Raw genomic sequence first — 7,792 nt, forward strand, 5'->3', positions numbered from 1 at the left:
GTGGAAAGAATTGGCACCACCTCGATGCTGTATCCTTTTTGCTTACTTCATTGTGCCGAACGTGGGTGGACGGGCGACTTTCAGGGGAAGTGCCTGTAAGCACGATGGCGAGCCGATGTTTCTCGAAGTCAAAAGCTCCGATGTATTGAGTGGGGAAAAACTCGAAGCGGTACGGACCGAAATAGTTCAATGTTCACTGGTTACGTATCTATCTCCTGCAGCTTGTGTAGTAAAATCAGTCCGTTGTAGTTCCGCAAAGAGATCACATTGGTACAATGGATTTGCCGCCTTCAATGTTCGATGTTCGGTGTAGTGGGAGATATGCAAAAGGATTAACCGCAGCCGCATAGGTTTTGAGATGCGTTCGGAAGTTGAGATGGAGATTCAGGAAAACGATACGGTTTAATCTCTCGCCCGTCAAGCAGGCGAACAGTTGCACAATAAGGGTGTGAGCATGGGATGATATATGATGGCAGTGTTGTAGTCGGCATGTGCTTTTCCTAGCCGGATGTGTTATCTATCACGATATCCGATAGTCACGGATTCCAAAATTGTAAAAATGAATTATCCTCTTATGGCCAGTTCTAAAGCTACGGAGAAGATGATACAAGCTTCACCAACAAGATTATACTGAGGTCAGGTTTCTTGATCTTGATACATTAATACTAGTGTTGGGAATTTCGTTAAAAAAAAGGAACGGAACGGAACTAGTTCATTTTTCAAAAAGAACGGAACGTGAACCTGGGGTGCAAAAGAACCGACCAGAGCTTAGGAAGCCAAACTGTCTTCCGGGGGGGGGGGGGGGGGGGGGGGGGGGGGGTCATAAAAAATCGTGGCATAAAAAATAAATACATTTTATTTTTCGTTGTTCATACCCGCATATTATAATACATCTTTTCCAACCCGTTCTGCCATATGAGCACAAATTTAAATTTTATAATAGTTATTTGTCTAGTTAAGACAAGCTAAATTATAACAAAAAGTAGAATAGATGTTACAAATTGTACCATAATGCCAAATGCAACACCATTTTTGGTTTCGCTTATCACGATTTTTATAAACGATACGCACGAAGCGATTAATATTCCTGTGAGCATGGGAGAGTGCACAGGCAACACATACTGTGTGCGAGAAAGAGTGAACAGTTATCTTGCATGCAGCAAGCAACAACCGGACAAAGCCGGTTTTTTCAAAGAACGGAACGCACGAACGATAGCACCTTGCTAACAATATTGAAGCGGCAAAGACCGGAACGGAACGGAGTGAACGGAAAGAACGAATTGAACGAAACGGAATGAACGGAAAGAACGGAATGAACGGAAAGAACGAAATGAACGGAACGGAACGGAATGAACGGAATGAACGGAACGGAACGGAATGAACGGAAAGAACGGAATGAACGGAACGGAACGGAACGAACGGAAAGAACGGAAAGAACGGAATGAACGGAACGGAACGATTTTGTATAAAGGATCGGAACGAAACGGCCTACATAAAGAACGGAACTTTTTTACTAGGTTCGGACCGGAACGGCTAACACTAATTAATACGATTAGTTTCTTTCAAAACTATTTTTAATTAATTTTCTCTATTTTTAATATAAAGAACACTCTTCCGCAATTACTTTATTCCTAACAAAACAACATGCATACTGTAAAAACACTTTAAGCATGCATCAAATGTGTTGAACTGTCTTATTTACGACTTTTTTAGCACACTTTCCATTCGACCCAGAAATGTTGACTGTTCCTCGCCTGTTTACTGTTCCATTTTCCTATCATTTGCACATGCCTTGTACGAAGTTTGGGTCGGTTTTCCACTCGCTATTCGGACTGAAGAGCCATTTTCCAACAATCGTACCGGTGGGTTGACATGAAATAGTGCAGCAAAGATTATTACTAACGGAAAGTGTATTTCATTTTCGTTTATTTGTTTGTTTGTTTGTTTTGTAGCCACGTTGGATGACCGGAAAAACCTACCGTTTCACCATATGGTGCATCTGTGGCGTTGGTGGAAAATGTGTGAAAAAGTTAGCCGCTCACGCTGTCACACGAGGACGTTTTGTTGTTCATAGAGAGTTTCTCATAAAACAGTATCTCACCGTGGCTGTTGCTTGGTTGCAAGTTGTCACGGTTTGATGGAGGCCGGACGAAGGAGTTGTTTTGTGTGCTATTTTAAATAAATGGAGAGAAATATGAAATGGGATTAATATCATTAAAAATGCTCAAGTAGTATATCTCGTATAGCTCATCGTTACAATACAGGCTCTTCCATATGTCCTTCAACACGTACGGGGCCAGAACTCCTTCTGAACATCTTTTCCTGGAACGCTCACAGAGGCGTATGTGAGTACCGGTACGCGTACCGGTAATCGCGACAGCTTCTTGGAGGTGAACTCTTAGGTTATAGAATGATCGGTCGGCAAGCAGAATCCTTGCACGCAACTCAGCTACCATGCTATTGTCATTGCGGAGCTTTGACCCAAGATAGGTTAGTACTGGGACGACTTCAAAAGTGTGTTCACCTGTTGTTGGTTGTTGTTTGGTAAGGCCTCTGATGTTGCCACCATCAGGTTTCGTCTTTGCCTCGTTTATCTGCAATCTGAGGTTCTCCGCTGCCTGTTCTATTCTTTGGCAGGCTTCTGATACATAGGAGAGCCGCAGACCAATGATGTCTATATCATCAGCTATTATTATTATACCAACGTCTGGGTTGACTCATAGAAGATGGTTCCCGAAATCTCCACTCTCGATTCACGGATGGCCCTGTCTAGCGCCAAGTTGAATAGAAGACAGGCAATCCCGTCCCCCTGGCCCAGATCTTTGGTGGTAGCAAAAGGCCCCCGAGAGTTTTCCATCCACCTTCACCTGGCAAGTGACGTTGTTGCTTAAATTAGTTTTGTTAATTGTACATGTATCACTGATTATTGAATATATTGTCAAGATTGTATAATACACGGAAGTTATCAAAACTAGCTGAATACTGACGAAGAGGGGAGAGGGATAAGGTGCTCAGGGTTCGTCGATCTCGGAGCCCCAACGTCCATCGTCAACGGGTGCTAATACAGGGCCGTACTCTACTAACTGATATACATGTTCGACTAAAGATCAACGGAACTCCCAAATCGACGGGGATCCAGGTAACAGCTTAATGCGCCCACCGCTAGATCCACCACTGCCATTACCTCAGGACCGCAGCATGTTGTTTTTATCAGATTTGGAAACTTACCGCGGATGATATTATTCAAACAAAACATTTTCGTAACATCTCACTCGTTCAAGCCACCAAATGGCCTGATATAGTGAATTGCAACATGACCCACCTGTTTTCCTTAACTCATTGACCATTGCTAAATGCACTGGTTCTTGAATTATATTTGGTTTTTTTCCACAACAACAAACTCCTTCTGTTAGTTTAAAAGCCAAGGAGTTAGTCAGCCAGCTTTGCTTAGCAGACAGTTTGCCACAAAATTGGTTAAAAGTTAAAAAAGCAAAACCCTGATCAAACGAATGATTAGAGTCTTCCACGTGTCTTAAAACCTTAAAAAAAAATTGTTGGAATAGGTAATGTAAATGATTAGGACACGATTTTCGTTATCATTCTCCGTTCCTTTTACTCCCCGTCTGATCGCACAAAGTGCTATAAAAAACAAAAAAAAAAACAGTAATTTTATATCGCGTTACTAGCAGATTGATAATATTACATTTAATTCATATCTACGGTCACATGTCTATTCATCTGTAACGGGTAGCGTAGATATGTAGGTCAAAAGCTAGGTAGACTAATACGTTTTAAGCGGCTGTCAAATGATTGTTTTAATTGCTTACATATATACAATATAAATAGCTGATTTTCTTTTGTGTAATTTTATCAGAACCATAAAAATAAACGGGAACTTAAAAAAGGTGTTCATAACTGTATTCAAACTGTACTTGATAGTTTTAAATCTTTCCCCGCAGCATGAAATTCGAATTAAAATTCTTCCCTCTACTGATAGGCAAAGTAAACACATTCCAACCAACCAACCAACTCAATACCATGGCAACGAATCGTTCTTTGCACAAACCAGAAAGCATCGTTGTTGGCTCGAAAGTTAATTTAATATTCATAATCGGTAGCTGCCATTTGTAATGTGGAAAACGGCAGGGAGGTGCTGAAAGTGAAAATTATCCACACATTGGCATTGGCAAAACTATCTGAATAATTCAGTCCCCGGAACGATTTCAATAATGGAGGCAGTGTACGAAAAACGCAATAGAGTTTCGGAAGGTAATGCATAAATTAACATTCTACAAATGCAGCATTGCACATGCACGATTGTAAGTAGCGATTATCGCTGTATTTTTAAATAATTATAATAACAATATGTGTACCCTTGTCGGTTTCACTTTCGATAAGTCTAGTTTAGTAGGTGCAATGAATCTAGTAACGAAGTGGTCTAAGGGAAGTTGCTTTGATCCTTATCCTACATGACAGGATCGGTGTATCGTTTGTAAAATCTGGGGTGAGGGGGGAAGGGTGAATCAAAATTTCATACATTGCAATGGTCTAAATAAAATTATTCGTATCTTAAAAAGTAAGAATAAGAAAACATAGATAGTAACACAACGTTTAAAGCAAATACCGTACTGCTTCGAATTACAGACACTTATGGCAATTTTGGCATGTAATAATTTCTCACTAATTCATATTTAATTCATCATACCCCAGCATAACTCATTTTACTAAAGCAAACCTTCTATAATTAGGGAAAAATTAAGATTTCCAATAGTTTTACTCAAAACACTGCAAAAACTCATGAAACTGCAACGATATTTCGATTCATATTACGGACAGTTTCGAGCTCATGTTTAAGGGTCATTGTCCTCCCTGGTCGACAGGGCGACGGTCTTACTGGCAATGGGGTTTGCATGCGGTTTTCCTGTTGCATTGAACCGAAGTAGTGCTGCGCGATTTGAAAATCTTTCTTGTACTGCCTTTAAGGCATTGGGCACATCTATCTTCAAATGTCGTTGTTTTATTATTATCTCTGAATCTTTGTTCTTGTTGATTGTTAATCATTGTTAATACTGTCAAAAAACGTATTTTTATGCAGTTGATCACAATTTAATTCGGCTGTCAAGATAAATCAAGATAAATAATGTTGCTTCGAATTCCGAACAGTATTAAATGCGTATTTTAAAGAAATCCAGAGACAACTACTTCCACAATGGATTCCGATATATTTCAATGCACGTAGACGCGATTAATAGGAATTATCGAAGAAATAACACTGGCGTGGGTTTGAAGCAAAACTGCTAAGAAATCTCTCGTAGTGAACTGACCGACAGAAAATATTTATTTACTGTTGCATCAGGGCCTACTAGGGGTCAGACACATTTTTAATTGAATATAGCACATTATGGCCATTACATAAAATTAAATTGCGGCATGGTCAGGGACTAGACATGAATCAATTCAATAAAAACACGCCAAATATCCGGAATTTTAAGCTGTCCGTAATTTGAAGCATAACGGCATGCGTAAAGTTGTGGGTTCTGATCAGTGGTTCGTTGTATAAAGTTGCGAAAAGGGGTTTGCCTACTTAAGGCACCTCTTAAGATCAACTTAAAAGCAGCATCAGTGAGGTTGGCCTGAACGCGATGGAACACACGACAGTTCGACTCTACACTCTTCGAGTCAGCACTGCAGTTAACCCAGTTTGAGGACCGGGCTACCAATGCGGAGAGTCTGATTGAGTCACTGACAAGAACCTGCTACGAGACGATCTCGCGCGTGTTCCCATCACAAGACCATACCGGTCGGCCAGCGTATTGGTGGACACCGGCCATTGAAGCATTGGTGAACGAGTGCCGTATCGCGGAACAGCGGCCATTAGCTTCACCCGCTGATCTGGATATTTCAGCATCTGATCGACAGGCCCGTACTGCGCTGCAGAATGCGATTAAGACGAATAAGAAACAGTTCCCTGACCGAATGCTGCAAGCGATGCATGATGATGAGACAGGACAGTCCATCCGTAAGGTCTTGTATCGTCTACAGCCCTCTCGGACAGCGCAGGAACTTGTCGGAGTGGTATTGGAGAGCGTTGTATCGACATTGTTTCTGGATCATCCTCCAGCACAGTGGTCAACTGAGGACGAATATGAAGTTGGCAACAGGGCGCCGCTTCGAGAGATGACAAATTTGGAGCTGCAGGTTATCCTGGACCTGGAGGATTCAGATAATCCATAACTATCTGAGAACCAATACGGATTTCGGCGCGGGATATTGCTGGCAATTCGACAGGTGGTAAATGCAGGCAAACGAACCATGTCATTTGGGTGCACAAACAACCGGGTTCAGAGCTGCCTCATGGTTGTAGCGCTCGACGTGCGCAATGCGTTTAACACCGTCAGCTGGCAATTCATCGCTGAGGCCCTGAGGGAGAAAGGAGCGCTCCTGCAACTGCGTAGCATACTGCAGGATTATTTCACTAACAGGGAGTTGGCATACGATACTGCAGATGGTCCCGTTGCACGTCGAGTCTCGGCCGGTTGTCTACAGGGATCCATTTTGGGTCATACGCTATGGAACGTCGGATACGACGGCATGTTACTGTTGGAGCTTCCTGAAGGTGCACAAGCCGTTGGGTTTGCTGATAACTTGGCAATTCTGGCGGCAGGAACAACGACAGAACACGCGGCAGCAATTGCAGAGGAGGCAGTAGAAAGAGTGCACGCCTGGATGCGACAACATCACCTGCAATTGGCACCAGAAAAGACGGAATGCGTCATGATCTCCACCGCCTTCTGATAAAGGAAGACGCGCGATGCCATCAACGATACTTCGCCGACACGGAGGTAAGTAGGGCCGTCATCCGTCGTGAGAAACGAGCCGTGACGCTGGAGGCGTGGCAACGGTAGTGGGACGCAAACGCTACAAATCCAGGAGCCAACCGTCACGCAAGTTGAGCACATCGCTTGATTCCCGAGGTGCATTCTTGGATGGTACAGAAGCGGGGTGAGGTGGATTTCCATCTTGTCCAGATACTCTCGGGACATGGATTTTTCCGGGAGTTTCTGCACGTCTGCGGCATCGCTCCATCCCCGGAATGCACAGGCTCGGTCGAGTGGCATTCCACTCACGTGCTGTTCCACTGTCCGAGGTTTACAGAGGTCTCTTGGACCCGCATTCAGGAAGCAGCACGTCACATCGCCACGGTTCTGCAACTGCGCTAGAGAGAAAATGAGGCGACGCTTAAAGCGCTTGCTAATTCCACATCCGCAGAGGCGGCAGTCAACGCCGAACTGACGCAGGACGACCCGGTTGCAGTTCGACGAGCGGCCTATAACCGTCAAGCAAGGGCCCGGAGAGCGCAGCAACGCGCGGAGCAGCTTGGCGACGTGGAGCTAGCGTCGGCGTTCAGGCATTTGTAGGTCCAGATCCATGTGACATCATCGATACCGGCAACAGCGCCATTGCTATTTGAGGCAACCGCTACAGTTGAAGCCTACACCAGCAGCAGCAGCACCACTAGTAGCAGCTGAGGTTGCACCCTCTCCAGCAACAACCAGAATGGCGCCGTCGTCATCACCGATTCCCTTTCCCAGACGTCGGAGGCAAGCGCAGCGGCGGGCCAGAGCGCATATGCCTCCCGGCGGACAACAGAATGGTAGCGCAGCACCTTCTGCAGAGGAACCGGAGCGTCGTCGACGGCGACAACGAGAATTGGATAGAACCCGACAAAAGCGGCATCGGGAGGCGAGGGCCAGTCTGGCTGTGACGATTCCTTTTTCGTCATTACCATCGG

At 44.3% G+C, this 7,792-nt stretch overlaps 1 pseudogene; it reads left to right on the forward strand.

Moving 5' to 3' along the window:
• The first annotated feature begins 5,447 nt into the window (after nt 1–5,447).
• On the forward strand, nt 5,448–7,303 carry LOC125907304 (uncharacterized; annotated as a pseudogene).
• The last annotated feature ends 489 nt before the right edge of the window (nt 7,304–7,792 follow it).

This window comes from Anopheles coluzzii, chromosome 3 (assembly GCF_943734685.1).
Source record: "Anopheles coluzzii chromosome 3, AcolN3, whole genome shotgun sequence".
NCBI lineage: Eukaryota > Metazoa > Arthropoda > Insecta > Diptera > Culicidae > Anopheles > Anopheles coluzzii.